Here is a 17,266-nt window from a genome sequence, read left to right as displayed (position 1 = left end):
AAGTCAAAAGGTATCCCAGTCTTCCCCCAGAAAGCAGCTACCCAAAACAGAAAGGGCAAAAAAAACTCAAGACCACATTTAACCACCTCAGATCAAGGAGTAAGAGGCCCTTTAAATCACTCACCTGAGGACACCATGCATATCTCTCCTCCAAGCTCACCTTGACCCTACCACCTGGAACTCATGCCAAAGGCTCCAGATTCTTCAAACCAGATGGACTTCCCCACACCCCCACCCTGCCTTCCAATCGGTACACACACCCCCATCCTCAGAATTGAGCTATCTGAGGGGCACCTGGAGGGGCTGCTCTGTTAGCATCTGCCTTCAGCTCAGGTCATAACTTTAGGGTCCCCAGATCAAGCCCCAGGTTGGGCTCCCAAATCAGTGGGGAGTCTGCTTGTCCCTCTCCCTCTGCCCCCCCTCCCACTCACGCGCAGGTGTGAGTGCAGACGCGCGTGCACACACTCTCTCAAATAAATAAAACCTTAAAAAAAAAAATTGGGTTATCTGAATACAAAGCCGCTCTTCAGACAGCTTGGTATGGGCAGAGAAGAGGCAGGTCAGAACCAGCTCCATCGTTTTCGAACTGGGAGCCCATCCACGTGGCTTGTGAGACCCCCTCCACCCACTCCCTAAGTGGGGGGAGATAACCCAACCCCCTCACTGCCTCAGGTCAGGGTTGTTACTAAAAAACAAAACAAAGTACGCTCGTGTCTCGCTCGTGTCTCACAAAGTGTTCTACACACAGAATAAAGGTAAGCTGTCATCTATGCGGAAACACAAGCTATCAGCCTCAGCGAAGCCTACTAATTAATAAATCCACTGATTAAGATACAAGGGTCTGCCACAAAATGTGTTTACTTACATTTCAAAAACAGAAGGTGTTGTCCCCAAATCTGTGTTTGGAAACACAGGGAAGGAACACCGCCGGCTTACAAGAGTTACCTACCAGAGGTTCACTGGTTCACTTGCGAAACGAGGACAGGCCTGGCGTTGACCTTGTCGGTGCTCGCCTGCTACACCCACCCTTGCCGTGTGTGTGCAGATTTCCAAAGTGTGCTTCCCTAAAGTGACTCACCTTGTACTAAAATATAATTTGTAAAACCAACTTCTCCCCTTGCCAGCATGCTGTGACACTCAGCCCAGGCCCCGTCGGTGGACACCTCTGACTGGTCAGCAGAAAGTTCCATGGCAAGAGCATCTGAGTACAGATCCAGCTCCACTGTGAACGGGGACACGCAGAATTTCCCTCCCATCCCCAGGAAAGCCTGGTGCTGTTCTAAGGGGTGGAGAATCCCTCTTAAACCAAAAAAAAAAAAAAAAAAAAAAATCAGATTAGCTCAGGCAGAAATCCGTATTTCTGTTTCCAAATCAATTCATTCAGACTTTGAGGAGGAGGGGGTTATTCAAGACATGGAAAATCTTTCAATCATTTGTCGTGCCAAATGTTCAATAACTAGACTCGAGAGTATGGATGTGTGCTGGGGAGCGGTTTGTTGCCCGAGAAGGACAGTCGTGTGCAGCCGGCAGGTTCTGGGCTGGCTGCACTAGGAGCCACCCGGAGGAGGTTGCTAAAAATAGAGCTGTTCTGGCCCCACCTGGACCTTCTCCCACAGTAGGCTGGGTCCAGCTCCAGGAGACTGACTCTTGGCCAGCCGGGGCTCCGGACAAGCCCTGCTCCAGAGGCCACCCTCTCAAACCACCTGGGCACAGGCCCTCCCTGGGGACAGCACGAATCACTCATGCAAAAACCACCAAGCCCACAGCCAGCTTCTTACCGCTTGATACACGCACTGAACCCGTGGGCTCCACTCACGGGCCAGGCCAGAGCAGGACCTGGGGCAGGGGCGGGCTGAGGCGTGCTGGCACTCTCGCTGACCCAGCAGGGCACAAAGGACCCTTTGGATCCGGGACTCTAACTCCAAGGTGGTATTTTAGAGGGATGTAGCAAGCCATGTAGCAGGTAGCTTGAAAAAGGCAGAGATGGAAGGGGACTTAGTCCCTGGTATCTGACCAGCCACCATAGCCCCAGGTACTACCCATGGTTCCCACTCTTCTTAGACCACCACCCCCATCACCAAGAATGATGATGATGAGATAAGACAACCAGCTAACACCTGAGCCCTTCCCACATGTATCAGCCTTTAGTCACTGTGCACCTCTCCCTGGGATTTTCAAGTGGGAAGATGACATTTTGGCCCCTGACCCCTGAGATGCCCTCGCATTCCAGTGCCAGCTGCCTCCCAGGGGCATTTTCAAGGATCATCTTGCTTTCCAAGGGAGATTTTTTTTAAAGGCATGAATTGAGCCCAAAGAAGTTGCTGGTCCATGAAATGAGCAGCCCACCCTGAAGGCAACAAACTGTCCCTTCCGCGGACCCCAGTAGGACATCTTCCAGAACACAGCTCCCCACCCCCGCCCCCCCGCACCCCTGCCTTACCATTTCATGCTCACAGGACCCTACTACTCGAACCTGTAGCCCAACAGGAAATGCAGGGCAGGAGCTCTGTCCAGGGTGGTCATGTGTGCACCCACACAGTGCCTGGCCCCAGTGGGCACCCCGTCAGTCCCCCTGAGTGGATGACTGTCCTGGGAGGAGATGAGCAAGTACCATCCTATCTCCAGGGCCAGGAGCGGGAACACATGCAGCAAACTGGCCACCCAGGGGGGCCCGGGCCAATCACCAGAGCTGCTGCTGGCCAAGGGGCCACCATGTGCCAGGAAGGCAACCCCAACAAGCCATTCTCCGGGACAGGCCCCAGCCCTCCAACTACCTGCTTGGGGCCTGGAGATGGGACGGGAACATGTGAAGGCAAAAACTGGCAGGGAAGGGGGCTGCCCTAGTGCCTTTGGCATAAATTCCCCTAGGGATGTGGCCAGTCAGGGTCCCTGCACTGTGTTTGATCAACTCTGTAGAGAAGGGGTGGGGAGCATGGGGCTGGCTCTCCAGGGGACCCCACCTGTCCAGGGAAGCGGCAGCTGGAGCCCCGACGTGGCCCATCCTGAGGCAGAGGTAGGCAGCACCCAACACTCCTTTCTTTCCTTCTCTCCAAAGTAAGAGAAAATAGGTCTTAAAGAGAAAGTAAATAGCTTACTGGGCATTTCTCAGTAAATGAGGTCTCAGAGTGACCTAATACAGAGTAACATTCCAGTCTAAAAACTATATGAATTTCGGGTTATCACTCTGGCCCCAGAAATCGAGAAGATGGGCTGCTCCCTAGCCTAACCAGCCACCACCCCTATATCCCCGTTTTGTCTTGTTTTTGTTTTTTTTTTTTAAACAGCACCAGGATCTGGATCTCCCACCCTCAAACGCTACTCACTACACACCATTTCCCCTGGCACTCCACCAGGCTCCATAAAACTCACCCATCCTTTGTGCGCAAAGGATTAAACCTCCCATCCACTGTGGGACCGTTTCCCCAGGACCTGGCCCACCCTATGTGCGTAGCAAGCCCCATCTCAAAGCCCAGGGAGCCTTCTCTCCTGTCCCCAACACTCAAGGGGAACCCGTTTCCATTGCCAAGGTCAGGATTCTCTGATCTCCACTGTGGCGGTGTGAGGGACACACAAGGACACCTGTTCCAATGGGCACATGGCACCTCGGGGCAGAAAAGGCTGATCTATTTGTCTGTATTTTGCATTTTTAAAAATGTAACAAATACCTATGATGTGTCAGGCCTGTTCCAAGCAGTTTAAAATTCTGACCCTCATTTTAGATTCAGATTAAGTCCTCTCCAAGGCTTCCGTGAATCCCAAATGCAGTCAAGCAGCTTCCCTGCCTCCTCTGCCACATACACGTTCTCAAACCGTCTGTCCCATCTGATGCCTCTTCCCCAGCTGGTCAGTCCATATTTATCTTGTTGCCTTTCCTAGGGTCTTGAGGACAGGGGCGACTCTCCTTGGGCCCAGCATCAGTCTGGGAAGGGTGACATTCACAACCTTTCTGTGGGACCTCTCCTCTCCCTCACCCAAGTGCACAGGCAGAGAACACAGATCACCCCGGTTTCCCAGGTGGGCTGCTGGGATGGCCCAGGGCAAAGCTTCTGGATCCGACCCTGGAGCCTGCCCTGCCAAGTGATCACCGGCTTGTGAAACTCCCAGCTCCAGGCAAGGCCAAAAAGTGGTCTTGCAAGACCCCGCCCCGCCCCCTCCCCCACCACCAAGAGAACCCAGACCGGCTGCCCGCCCGTCCCTCTGCCTTGGCACCCTCTGGGTGCCCTCGGCCTGCCACAGCTACCCCAGATGATGAAAGGAATCACAACAAAACAAAACCCAACTTTTTAATCTCTCTGGTGGAGAAACATCTTTTTAAAGAACTAGAGTTATACTTGCAAAGTGCGTTTCAAGTGGTTTTGCTGAGCTGGGGAGGGGCGCAGCTTCGAAGCTCTCGGGCCCACGTGACACACACAGCAAGAACACAAACCGACCAGCGGCCCGTCACAAGCCTCTTCCCTTTTGCGCCCCTGGGACACAGGGGACTCCACTAAGGCAAGGTCACGATCATCACAAAGAAAACTCCAATCACGTGGAGCTGCTTCCTTTGCCTACAACTCAGGAGCACATCTGGCCAGTTCAGGAAGGAAAAAAAATTACCCACGGTTCAAAGTCCTCCTTAAATACTCAGGAAGACATCATTACAGATAGAATTCCAACTTTAATTCTGAAATCTCCTGGCTTTTGTCAGTTGAAGCCACAGTCTTAATCCCAGGCTTAGTTGAAAAATGAGAAGAAAGGATGTGTGTTTTAAAAAAAAAAAAAGAAAGAAAAATCCTCCGCCCTGACTGAAAAGCAACCCACACCTTGGAAGAGCAGGAGAAGAAACAACCTGCACAGGGTCCGAGGCGGAGAAAAATCAGGGCTTGGGAAACCCGGTGTACTCAGTGCGGCAACAACACCGACATGTGGGACACTAATCAGATGGCCCGTGTCCTGCCGGAGGGACCTTTCTACAGAGCCAGGGAACCCCAAAACATGGAACAGGACAGGGACACACACCTTCTACATCACAGATCCGAAGGCCGGTTCTGAGGGCACCCACGACCCCCGGCTCCCATGGAGAGCCTGCATGGTGGGGCCAGCCAGGGACATCGGGGTGTCATCTAGGTGGAGACGCCTTAAGACCGAGCCCTGTTCCCTCTCCAGGCGGCGTGGCCCAAAGCAGCTTCCCCCTTTCTCCTGTGCCCCCGAGTCCCTCTCCTGTGGGGACGGAAGCAGCATGGAGACCTGTTTGAAACCTGCACAGGGGACTTAAAACAGAAAGAATACAATCATTACCTAAGCTAGAGCCGAGCCAGCACACCGGGGCTGATGGGACCAGCTGGTCAAAAGACACCCCCCTTCCGGGCCTTTCCCCTCAGCCCTCCAGAGCAGGAAAAACCCAAGACTGAGTGAGATGGGGCGTCTGCGGAGCCCCCCTGCCCCACCAGCAAGGACTGCGGGCACTTCCCAAGCACACACGTGTTCGCAAAAGGGAGAGCAGCCTGGCAGGGCGGGAAGGTAATCTTGTCAGTGAAGGAAAGCCTGTTTTTCAGGAAAATCTCCGCCTTGTGGGGACCTTACCCTAAAGGAAGCCAAGGTCAGGGAGAGCTCTCACGTCACCTTCTCCGACTGCCATTCAGGTGAGTTCATCACCCAAGCAGGCTCCTCTCCAGATTTCAGGACACACCCAACTTCGTGCCATTCCCTTTCAGTTCTCTGATACACTATTTGAAAAGAAAGCTGCTGCTTTTGTTCACGAGTATGATTTCGAATTCCTTTCTAAGGCCAACACAAACGCAGGGCAGCCACCCAAAGGAGGTTTACCCAGTGGAATCAAGTTTCTGGCCGGTTTTTACAGGAATGGTGCAAACAGACTCTTCCAATTAGATGAAATCCTCCCCATCTTCCCTGTCTCCTCTCCCAGATCCCCCCATGTAGAACACAGGAAGCAACTCCTGTTGGAAGAAGTGCAGCATGAATCCTGTTGGAAAGTGAGCGGCAGCCAGAGGGAGGGAAGGGAGCACCCCCACCCAGCACCTCCAGCCTCTCCCCAAGAAAGGGGCACACACCAGCACGCAGGGGGGCTAGCTTTGAAAAACTCTGAGATCACTAACCTAGACCACAAACTTGTAAATCTGAGTCTGACAAAATGGTACTCTGACCACCAAATACAATTTTACCACCAAAAACCCTAAGCACTGTAAAAGCTATCCACATATTGTGTGTGTGTGTGTGTGTGTGTTGGGAGGGCTGGGGTAGTTGCATCAGACACCCAGGTGGAAAGCAAGGAAGAAATGAGATCAGGAGCACTGAAGGGGTCTAATTTGGCCATCCCCAATTGTACCCAAGTTGCAATTAAAAGCCCAAAGTCTCAATCAATTACAGAGAAACCAGCTCAAGATGGACTTCAGCTAAACTTCTGGCTCCCTTGGTTACTAACCTTTCTGACCCTTGGTTTCTTCACTGGTGAAACAGCATCACTTCTACCTGGGAGAGGATCCGAGGGTAAATGAAGGAACGTAGATGGAACAACAGTACTGGGCCAGGCTACTGAGCTCCTTCGGGATGTCTGTGCTCTGCCTGGACAGTGAGTCTGGGGTCCAGAGGGGCAGAATTATCCCCATGCATCCAAGAGGGCCCCTGACTGCTAAGCCTGCCCGAGGTTTCTCTCAGAAGCCATGCTGTTTATTAACTCAAAAACTGTAGGGAATTTAAAACAGGCCTTGTCCAGGAAACTATCTAGAAATTCCTCCCTGGCATTAGATTGTGAGATGCTAACAAAAGATCACTAATCGAAGTCGGAAATTAAAACAAGCCGACTTCTCAGGGCCCCATGTGATCTGGAAACCAACCCGGGCCCGAGAAAGACGACTTGTTTCTGAGAAGCCCATCTGAATCCTGGGGAGAACATGCCAGATTTGGGGTAAGCCTGGAATTCTCACTTCCATTCTGCTCTCAGGGTCACGGGACAGGCTCCCAACGCAGGAGTTCCTCCTCTGCCAAGGAATCTTGCTGGAACCCCACTGCCAACAGCCTGGTTTGAATCCCAGCTCTGCCCGTTGGGGCAGGGGGTGACAGGTAAGTCACCCCAGTGCCTCCTGAGCCTGACATCACCCCTCCTTACTGTGAAGATCAAATACAACATACACCAAGCGTTCATGTGACAAAGATACTAAGTAAATGCTCAATAAACAGTAGTTAGATGTTACCTTCACAAAACTAACAGTAGTACTTAAAAGGCCTGGGTGGAATCGAGTTTCAAATGAAGTCCACCAGGATAGGAAGAATTACACACACACAAATTCTTTCAGCCGGGAGAAGAGCGGTACAAAGTGGAGAAGCCCAAGACCATCCTGGCTTTAGTCACGGGCCCATCAGGACCCGCAGCGTGACCAGCGGAGTAAGGCCTGGGTAGCCCCCGCGGCGCCATCGTTAGCACCAGTGAAACACCCCAGCTGGAAGGTGGCAGGAGGGGCGACGGCAGGGACACCGCCCAGGGGACGGGATGCCAAGCCGGCCAAGTTGTGCGTTTCTGCCCGCCGAATCAGCCTACCTCCCTGTCGGTTGGGGATGGAGGGGTCCAGACAAGAACAAGGCGACCCCCAAGGTGGGGTCCCTGGAGCCTACGGCCGCTGCGGGGTGGGGTGACTCAGGCATGTCCAGACCTGGTTCAGCTCCGGGCCTCGGGGGCGGGTTCGGGACCCGCCTCGAGTCCTGAGTCGTCTGGTGGTTCCTACCCTGTCCCGCCTCGGGACCGGGAGGGCCGCGAAGGTCTCTGCGGGTGTGGGCGGCGTCCGGCCGGACCCCCCGCCGCCCGGAGTCCGACCCCCCGCAGAAATGCCTGTGGCAGGAAGGAGGAAGTGGGCACGGGGCGGGGGGCAGGGGCCATTTCTATCACCTCTAGATGACTTCCCCCCGGCGAGAAACGGCTGCTATTTACAAGTGAAAGGGACACCGCCAGGGGAGGGGCGCTTCCGGCGGTGTCAGGGGGGGGCACAGGTACGCGAGCCCTGGAGGGGGGAGGGGCGGGGCCACCAGGTACGCGGGTCCGGGGGGGGCGGGGGCGGAGCCCCAGGTTCCCCGGCCCGGAGGGGAGGGCGGGAGTCGGCAGGTCCGCGGGCCCCAGAGGTCAGAGGGTCCCCGCACCCCGGGAGCCGCAGACGCCCGTCCCCCCAGCAAGGCGGCGCACCCCAGCAGCCCCGGCGCGCGGTGAAGCGCGGCCAGACCCCGCCCCCTCCAGGTAGAGCCCGGCCAGGTGCGGCGGCCAGGCTTCTCCCAGGCCCAACTTCGCCCTCCCAGCATCAGAAGGTCAAGCAGGAGACCGGAAGTCGCCCCGTGGTCCCTCAGGGCGGAACGTGGGGGCTTCCCGGGGCCCCCGCACCCCCAGCGCGCTACGGAAACCAGAGGCGGACACCAGCCTCTCCAGGAGTTGGGGGAGGTGATTTCCCTCTTTCTGCGTCGGGCAAAATAGCAATTGCGGTTTACCTAGCCCGCAGGAGCTTCGTGAAGATTAATGACTGCGAAATGGTTTTAAGATCAAAAACATTCTAAGATTTTACTTGTAGGCACTTATATGTGCATACTGATATCTGTACAGGAAAATATACTCTTTATTCATTGCCCTCCTGGAGTGACTTCTAGTTCATAACCAGAAATCGCTGAGAAAAAGGATAAGGTACATCTCTTGAGCGCTCCGGTAGAAATACCATTCCCACTTGGTATCCACGCTGGGCCTCCTGCTCCATCCAGTCCCTGAAGGGCAGACGGAGCAATCGGCCAGCGCCGCGGACCATAGTTCCAACTCTGGGCAAGGGACAGAAAAAAACTTTTAAAATATGTCACCCCCACTGGGAAGAAGATGTAGCGTTTCTCCCCAACCCCACACAGTTCATTAGGCAAGTGTCCCCAAGTGAGGGCTACCCTGGTGGTCTCTGCTGTTTGGAAAGCTTTGTCTGACCTGTCCACACCTCACACAGCAGTCAGCCAAGCTCAGCCCGTGCTAGGAGCCCCTGCAACCATCTGGCCTGGCAGCTTGTCCAGCAAAGTTTCCCTGGTGTCACCACAGCTCCGTCCCTCCCAGCAAAGCAAGTCCATGTGACCAAGTGAGACTGTTCCCCTCCAGGGGGAACATTCCCAGTCCCCTCAACCATTCCAGGACAGGGTGTCAAGCACTCTAGAGGGCTCTCTCTAGCCTAGCTCTCTAGGCTGGCTCACAGCTGGCTCAACCTGGGAGCTGCAACCCACCGCAGGCTCTGCACCACCCAGAAGAGCCTGCGGACACCGCCCCCACCCCTTCCCCAGGCCCACTGGGCCTGAACACGCAGAAGATACACTGTGACTTTGTGCTTCCAGGCCTACTGCGCTAGAGACATCCATCAGCGAAATAATGAAGTCCCAGACAGAGCTCATTCAACGGGAAAGGTGCACAAACTTTTTCCCTGCCTCACACCCCCTACAGCCAAAGAATTTCACCTGCAGTTCCTCTGTCCCCCGCCCACACACCTGGGGCAGGTACACTACTAGCACTTTCCCATTGATTGGGCCCTTTCCACCTTGCTACTGGCTCTCTGCGAGGCCTCAACATTAGGTAGGCTTTTTAAGTTGCCATACTGGAGGGGGCGGGGGGGGATGCCATTAGGCCAGAAGAGTTGACCTCTGTGGTCTTGGTCTACTGTTCCTTCCAAAAAAACTTCCTGGGACTCCTTGACTCCATAATGAAGTTTTTGTCTGTCCTGGACTTGGACAGATTGCTGGAGGCCAGATTTCAGGCCTGGCTGGAGCACAGCAGTGAGTTTACAACCCCTTGGCTAGTCCCAACGCTGCAGAAAGACCCACTGGCCACCTAAGTTACACGTCTTTTAAAAAAGGCCCTTCCAGTGCCTGCCACTACGTAGGCTAGAATGAGAGACAGAAATATGGCCACTATTCCCAATCAATCTTCAAGCCAGGAACAGTGTCTTTCAAGTTGTAATTAAGGGCTTATTTTAATGCAAAAAGCACATTTCTGCTGATCAATAGGTTGCTTCTGAAGGCGGTTAAAGCAACAACACAAAGGAAGGTGCATTTTTTTTTTTTTGCATTTTACAAGTGGGAAAGACTTTAAGAGCCAAATGAATGAAAAGCACTGCCCTCCCCCACCTTCACAACCACAACAACCCTCCCCCACCCCGACTTTTTTTGGACTCCCAGAAAACAACCACCAAAGACCAGCCCACCAAGTTCAGACAACAATAGCTCTTGGGGATTAACATCCTTCTAAATACCACCGGGGAAAATGAAGTCTCTGTCATTATCTACGATAGAATCACAATTCCCCATAAAATCAAAAGCATCACTTGCCCCACAAATAAGAACCCATTCATTTTATCTGCATTTCTGTGAACAGTAAGCCAACTTTTGGCCACTATCTGTTAAATTTAGTTATGGAAACAGTTAAAGCAGATCATCCTTAAAACACTGACTCAAGGAGGGATGGTCTTGATAGAGATGGGAAAGGTCACCTGGCCCTCAAGTTCTCAACCAAGTGCACCTGGATAAAATCAGAACAGGCATCAGCCCCCAACGGTAGTCGATGTCTATGCTGATTCCACTTAGGGCAGAGGGACAAAAGAGAAAGGCCACAGTAATAACTGCCACTTGAACTGCGGCGCTGGAACAGAGCTCTGGAACCCCAGCTCCCACGTGGAAGCAGGAGGGCTCCGTGCATGGGAGAAAAAAGGCATACAGGAGTGTTTTCAGGAATGACAGCAGCTGTCCAACCAAACACGAAAACCCAACAGATACTCACTTTAGCTCTACTTTCCCCAACACTACAGATTAAAAACTACTTCAACATGAGGAATAATAAAAATAAATGTGATAGTTTCCTGTGACTTAAAATGCCTCAATTTCTGGTAAAGGTTGAATAGGATTTCTTTAAAATTGTGTTTTGAGGGGCGGGGAGGCAGGAGTCGTCTGCTTTTTACACTTTTCTTTGAAGAAACCTTCTCTCTGCCTTTAGAATCTTTACTCCAAAAAGCAGATTACCAAGAAGAGCACACAACGGTCCCCAGCAGTCCAAAAGAGACCACCTTCTAAGAAAACTCTGGAAAGGAGACCAGTGGCCCACATTGCCGTGCCAGGCAAAAGGCAGATGAGTATGCCGGTATACCTCTGGTTCCCATCCCCTCCGCAGCTCCCGAAGTTTCCGTGTTCTCGAGCAGTTGGAAGAATGAAGGCCAAACTGCCCCTTGGCTCCCATTGTCAACATTCCACACAAACAATGGCCTGGCTCTCTCCCTATTGTACATTCTGTATTCATTTGTGAATCCCCCACCCCCCGCTTTTTTTTTTTGCACAATGTGCAAAGTCCTTCTTTTCACCGGAGAAGTCCTGAATGCCCAAGTGCAGCCATAAATCTAGGCTTCAAAACATCGATGATGAGAACTAAACACACACTGTAGAATCTGCCCCAACAGTAATTTGTGAGTATCACGCAAGTCACACTGATGGCTTCTGGATGCCATCCATTAAATCATGATCAAAAGAAACACGGAACACCTTGAAAATGGTTCTGAAGTTTTTAGCAATGAGTAAGTATAATTTTCCAAATCCAGAGATGGGGCTTAAAATAAAATAAAATAAAATAAACAAAAAAACCCTTTCCATAGGTCTTTGATACATATTCTGTCAAACACAGACTTGAAGAAAAAATGAACTTCTCGAGCTCATCCGTGGGGAGAAGCCTTGAGTTCTTCCTCCTTTCCCAGTGCTGTAACCTTAACGGCCGCAGTGTGGATTAGGACGTGCTCGCCAGCTGTAAGGGAGAAAACGGTATCTATCCATGCAGTGTGGCTTCAGAGTGTACCCATTCCAGCATTTTCATGTGCCTCCTAGAAGTTTTTCAGTAGTCCACACGAGCACTCCTAAGCTAGCGATTCACAGAAGATCGTGGAGGAAAAGGCACCCCGATATTTCACTATACCGAGACGCTTCTGCTAAGCACAAGTACTTCTCTTCAAAGCGTCAGGCAAAATGCACTCCCATTTTATAATTACTGCAACACTGTGTTCCAGCCTCTGTGATGGAATTACCAGTCAGCCACTGGAAAGATTACCTGAGTTGTGCCCTGCCCAACAGATAAAATTCCCTCCCCTGATCACGCACTTTATGAATCTAAGTCTGTGGCCTGTATCAGGGGGACACAGGACACTTACTTAACCTGCTGCTTGTCACTGATAGATTATTCACAGAGGGACCCAGGCTGCACTCACAGACGACATGATGACAGCCCTTCTCTATTGAAATGACAGTGGTTAAAAAAAAAAAGAAAGAAAGAAAGAAAAGAAAATGACAACGGGATGGCCATTCCACTTTAAATTTGTTCCATTTAGGGAAAGCGGTTAAATGCGGAGAGTGTAACTTTGCATTCAAAAGTGATTCATGAAGGAAAAGGTCTTTTGGTAAATGGCACTGTGGTGCTGGATCTCAAAGAAGGGGTGTGCCCGGGATGCAGGCCCTTGTTGTTTTTAATCCTCGAATCTCAAGGATTTCAAGTGGTGTGAGCCATCCTGAGCTCCCTTTGCTTTAGTATTTCAAACAGTTGCCAACAATATCCTTTTCAAACCCTGGGCACTGCTTGTTCAGTTCTGATTTTATGCACCCATCATTTACTGACCCTGTGGCTAGCTAGCTACGCTGAACACTGAAAAAGCTGTCGGATCATCTGTAGTTTTGTTTGTTTGTTGTTGGGGCTGTGTTTCATCGACTCTCTTTAAAACACTTGCCAGACTTACAGAGATAATTTCTTTGGTGGGGGAGGGGGGGTGTTAAAAGTCAAGAGTAAAGTTATCGATTATTCCCTGAAAGGATAACTGATTGGCTAGTTAATGATTATACAGATAGCAAGTTTTCCTGTTTCATCCTGTGTACACGACCTTATTAACAATGCCAAGGAAAGCAAACTCGACCCTGCAGGGACAGGAACAGGTGTGCCCTGGGTCTTAAAAGGCCAAAATATCTCACAAAGTATGTCACTGGTGTATTTTTACAATGCTAGTAGTGTTTGTTTTTAAGTAGCGAAACTTTTTTTACTTTCTTAACCTTAAGAAGACACACTTTGCAAATATTTCTTCTTTGAGTTGATGACTAAGTCCCAGAATAAGTTGCAACTTGTGCCTAGCAAAGAAACACATTTTAGGGACAAAGAAGTTTTTTGGAAAAATCACAGTTAAGAAAAGGTAATTCACGCTGCCCCTCCCCCAGGAAAACACCCTTTCAAGGGCCAGTTTCAAAAGATCCCAAGTTAAGTCGTAAATAACACAGGGCTTGGAACTCAAACTGCAGAGCAACACCACCCTCCATCCACTCAGCCTTATTAAGGTACAATCAGAAACGGGGGAGACAACATACCACCCCCCCTCAGCCTTACCTTCCCAAACAGGAAAAACGATTAAACCAAAAAATCCTATTGTCAGGTTCAAAACAAGCTCTAAAGCCAAGATTTTTTTAAAAATTCCCTCTAATAACTGCTTTCTACAGGGACAAACTGGGGTCCCCTACCCCTGGGGCACAGAAAAACCAATCAGTGCCATAAATTCCCTTTGCCTTCAACCCTCACTCCCTCTCACTGGGGGCAGAGTGGGGGGAGGGGGTGACCCGACATCAACACTTACACTAAACCCCTCAACGCTCTACAGAAATATGCTGGCTTATTTCCTTTGTTTGGTCCTGTTATACTTGATCAAGTGTGAACGATTAAACCGGCTTCATTAAAGGCAAGTGCATTCACGGTTAACATACAACTTCAATGGCAACTGTAAGCATATTTTGCAAGAAGGAGGGCCTGCTTTTTTGCTTGAAACCTACCATCTCATTAACTTTTCTTTTGGGGGCAATAAAAAGGGCACCAGTTTCTTGTGGGTTTTTTGTTTGTTTGTTTGTTTGTTTGTTTTTTGTTTTTTTACAGGAGAGTGTCACAGCAGTTCAGAGATCTGATGGCAGACAAAAGGATTCTTAGTGTTTCAACTCTAGGATACAGTCCTGTTACTTAAGAAAGAAAAAGAAAGATTGACTGTTTCAATATTAAAGCTGCTCTGACTTAAAGTATTTAATTAGCATTTTGAATATCACTTTATAATTGCTGTAAGAAGTACTCTTTGAAATCAAATGATTATAAAAACAAGATCCTTGAAAGCACCATTACTTCAAAACGTAAAGGATTTATTTAAAAATTTTTCCAAACACTGAAATTCTCTGAAGTACATGAAAACTAGTTCCACTGTGAGAACCCTAGAGGCGGAACAGCAGTCTTAGGTACTGAACACGAGGTTAATTTTACAACTGTCTTTGAACCCAAGCACCTAGTAGAAACTCTTCTTTGAAAGAGTAGTAGGAGAGTTTAATACATTTCGCCGAAGTCGGGAGGCAGAATCACTTTGTAAACTAACCAAAATATCCGTCCCCTCCAAATTATCCATGTCAGATAAAAATATACCAGTCTCTAGAATACCCAACAGAATTGCAAATAAGGCACTTAGCATTTTAAATTCCCAATGCATATTTATAGAATACAATTCTCTTGTCTACCCTTCAAGCCACTCACATCTGACTCTCTAAGAACTTAACCTGATCCCCAATCTTTAAAGAAAAAAAGGTGGGAAAAAACCCAGAAAGATCTGTTTACCCTGGATAGGGCAAGTGAGCCCGGCAGGACGACATAGGCCACTGCCAGCAGCCTCCACCGCAAGGACGCTGAGCGAGCGGGATTTCTACGAAAAATTCCTCCTTCCCCCTGTAAAATACTAAACATGGGGACCCCCTGGAGCCAACTGCTGTTGGGGGCCGCCTCCGGAAAAAGTACTCGGGGTCGGGAAGGGGGGCACCCCACACACCCGCGCGCACACGAACACGCAGGGTCCGTGACCATCCGCCGCGGCCGAGAGCGAGCTACGGGAGGGTGTGTGTGCGCGTGTGTCTCGCCGCGGCCGGCGGTGACCGCGCCGAGCTCCCGGGCCCGCGGCCTCCCAGCGCCAGGACGCTGCGTGGGCTGCGGGCGAAGCAGCTACGCTGCGGGGCCTCCTGCCGGAGAAAGGCCCCGGCGCGCCCCGGCTCCCGCGCGCCTCTGCCCAACTTGCCCCGGAGCGCTGGGCAGAGCGGGAGGGAGAGAAAGAAAGGCGCTTCCCCTCGGCCTCGCGGGTCAGTCCTGCGCCGCGGAGGACGAGGAGGAAGAGGCGACCGCTGCGGCCCGGCTGTCGCTGCGCCGCGCCAGGTCCCCGCCGCCCCGGGCGCGCCCTCGCCAGCCCCTCCTGCGAAACTTTTTCTTTTTGGTTCGCCCCACCCGAAAAGTGCAGCCCGGGAGGGGGAGGCGGGCAGACCGGGTTCGCCGCGGTGGCGGCGGCGGCGGGCGAGGAGGAAGTGGTGCCCGCGGGAGCGCGGACGGGCAGAGGAAATGCTCGGCCCGCTCGGCCCCCGCCCGCGCCCGCCGCCCGGCCAGCCCCGGGCCCCCGCCCCGCTGCGACTTTGGCGGGCCGAGCCCGGCGCGGCAGTGGTGGCGGCGGCGGCAGATGTGGCCCGGCTGCCCGGAGGAGCCAACAATGCGGGGCCGGCAAAACAAAAGGGTTCCACTTCGCCTCCTTTCCCTTCTTTCACTTGCGCTCCCGGGGCGCCGCGCGGGATCCCCGGCCAGCAGGGGCCGCTCCCCTGGGGGCCCTGAGCCGCGCGCGCCCCGGTTTCCCAGCGGACCCCCGCGCTCCCCCCCGCCCCCGCCCCGCAAGCCTAAGGCCCCGCGCGCTCGGACTCCCAGTCCCGGGGGATCCGGCCGTATTGTCCCCGCGGCGCGCCGCGCGCTCGGCCTGGGTCGCGGGCGGCCCCCGCGCGCGCACCCACCGGCCTCGGGGAGCAGGAGCCGGGGGCGCCTAGGAAACCGTCGCCGAGACGCCGCCGCCGCCGCTGCCCTCCGGACGCCGCCGCGCTCGGGATTTCTTTTTTCTTTTTTTTTTTGCCAATCCTGATGGGAAGGAAGGTGACCGCCTACTTCGCATTCATCAACTCTCATCACAACAACAAAAATCCTGGCACAAACGGCAGCCAGCGGGCGCGATTGGCGGCGGGGGGCGGCAGGCAGGGACCTCCAGGCTGGCTCCCACCCCCGGGCGCCGAGCGGGGACACGGGGGCGCAGACCAAAGATGTCCTCGGATGCCGGCTCCGTGTCCTTCGCCCTCCTCCTCCCCCCCCTCGCCGAGTGGCGCAGTGAGGCGCGGGCGCGGCGCCCCCAGCCCGCGGCCGCAGGTGAGGCGGGGGCGGCAGCGGCCCCAGCCCTCCCCCGGGGCCCCTCTTACCTCGTCCCGGGCCGCCGGCTTCCACGGCGAAGGGCGCCCACCCGGGAGGCGGTGGCGGCGGCGGCGGCTCCCGCCCCTCCCACCCCACCCGGCGGCGGTGGCGGTGGCGGCGGCTGTGCGGCCCCCCCTCAGCGCGGCATGGCTCCCGGCTCGGTCCCTCGCTCCTCGGGCCGCCGCCGGCTCCTCAGGGCCGCTCCCGGGCCACCTTAAAATGACACACGCACACAGGGACACACACACAAAAACTTAATCTCTCCAGCTCCCCGCCCCTCCCCCTCCCGCCCTCCCCTCCCCTGCCCTCCCCTCCCGGTCTCTCCCCTCCCCTCCCCACCCTACCCCTCCCCTTCCCTTCCTCCTCCTCCCCTCGCCGCCGAGCCTCTTCCTACTTCCCCACCCACCCCACCCCCTTCCTCCGCCCACCCGGCTCCCGATCCTCCCCACCCCAGTCCCAGCCCCGCGCCCGCTCGCCGGGAAGGGGCTGCGCTGGGGGTCCCCGGCCCGCGCTCGCCCCGCGCCGCGCTCACCCCCAAGAGGATGCTAATTCCAACTTGGATCGGGGGGAGGGAGCGTCCTGGATGCCTTGCGCCTCCCGGCTATTTGCTCTTCTTTATTTGTTTTCTCCTCCGGGGAAGAAGGCGGAAAACGGAGAGAAAGGGAAAGGGAAAGAAGCGGCGCCGGCCGCGACGCTCGGTGCCCGCCGGCTGCGCAGGAGCGAGGCGGGAGGCGAGGTGAGGGTCGCCGCTCGCTCACTCCTCGCTCTTTTTTTTTTTTTTTTTTTTGGGGGGGGGGTAAAGGCGGGGTCTTTCCTTGCAAACCAATGACACAACCCCACATGGGCCGGCCTCGCCCCCTACAGATACTCCTCACTACAAATCGGCTCTCTCGGGGGATTAGTGGCTCCGCGAAAGTGCACACAGGCGCGGCTGGCGGGCGAGGGGGCCGGGCGCGGCGGGCACTCCCTGGCCCG

General features: G+C 53.7%; 1 protein-coding gene across 4 annotated transcripts in view; it reads right to left on the bottom strand.

Moving 5' to 3' along the window:
• The window catches only part of CTBP2 (C-terminal binding protein 2), a 155,765-nt gene extending 138,705 nt beyond the window's left edge, over nt 1-17,060 (bottom strand). For 3 of the 4 annotated variants that reach the window (XM_032882114.1, XM_032882112.1, XM_032882116.1), the window contains exons 1-2: nt 16,824-17,060; nt 16,300-16,504 (exon numbers count right to left, since the gene is read on the bottom strand). The gene's annotated coding sequence lies outside the window, so the exon portion shown is untranslated. Of the gene's footprint in view, nt 1-15,846; nt 15,866-16,299; nt 16,505-16,823 lie in introns of those variants that run through there. The other variant, XM_032882113.1, reaches the window with a different exon arrangement.
• Between the last annotated feature and the right edge of the window lie 206 nt (nt 17,061-17,266).

The sequence above is a fragment of the Lontra canadensis genome, unplaced genomic scaffold (genome assembly GCF_010015895.1).
Source record: "Lontra canadensis isolate GAN:19392208 unplaced genomic scaffold, GSC_riverotter_1.0 scaffold79, whole genome shotgun sequence".
Lineage (NCBI taxonomy): Eukaryota > Metazoa > Chordata > Mammalia > Carnivora > Mustelidae > Lontra > Lontra canadensis.
This window is presented reverse-complemented; position numbering and strand designations above follow the sequence as displayed.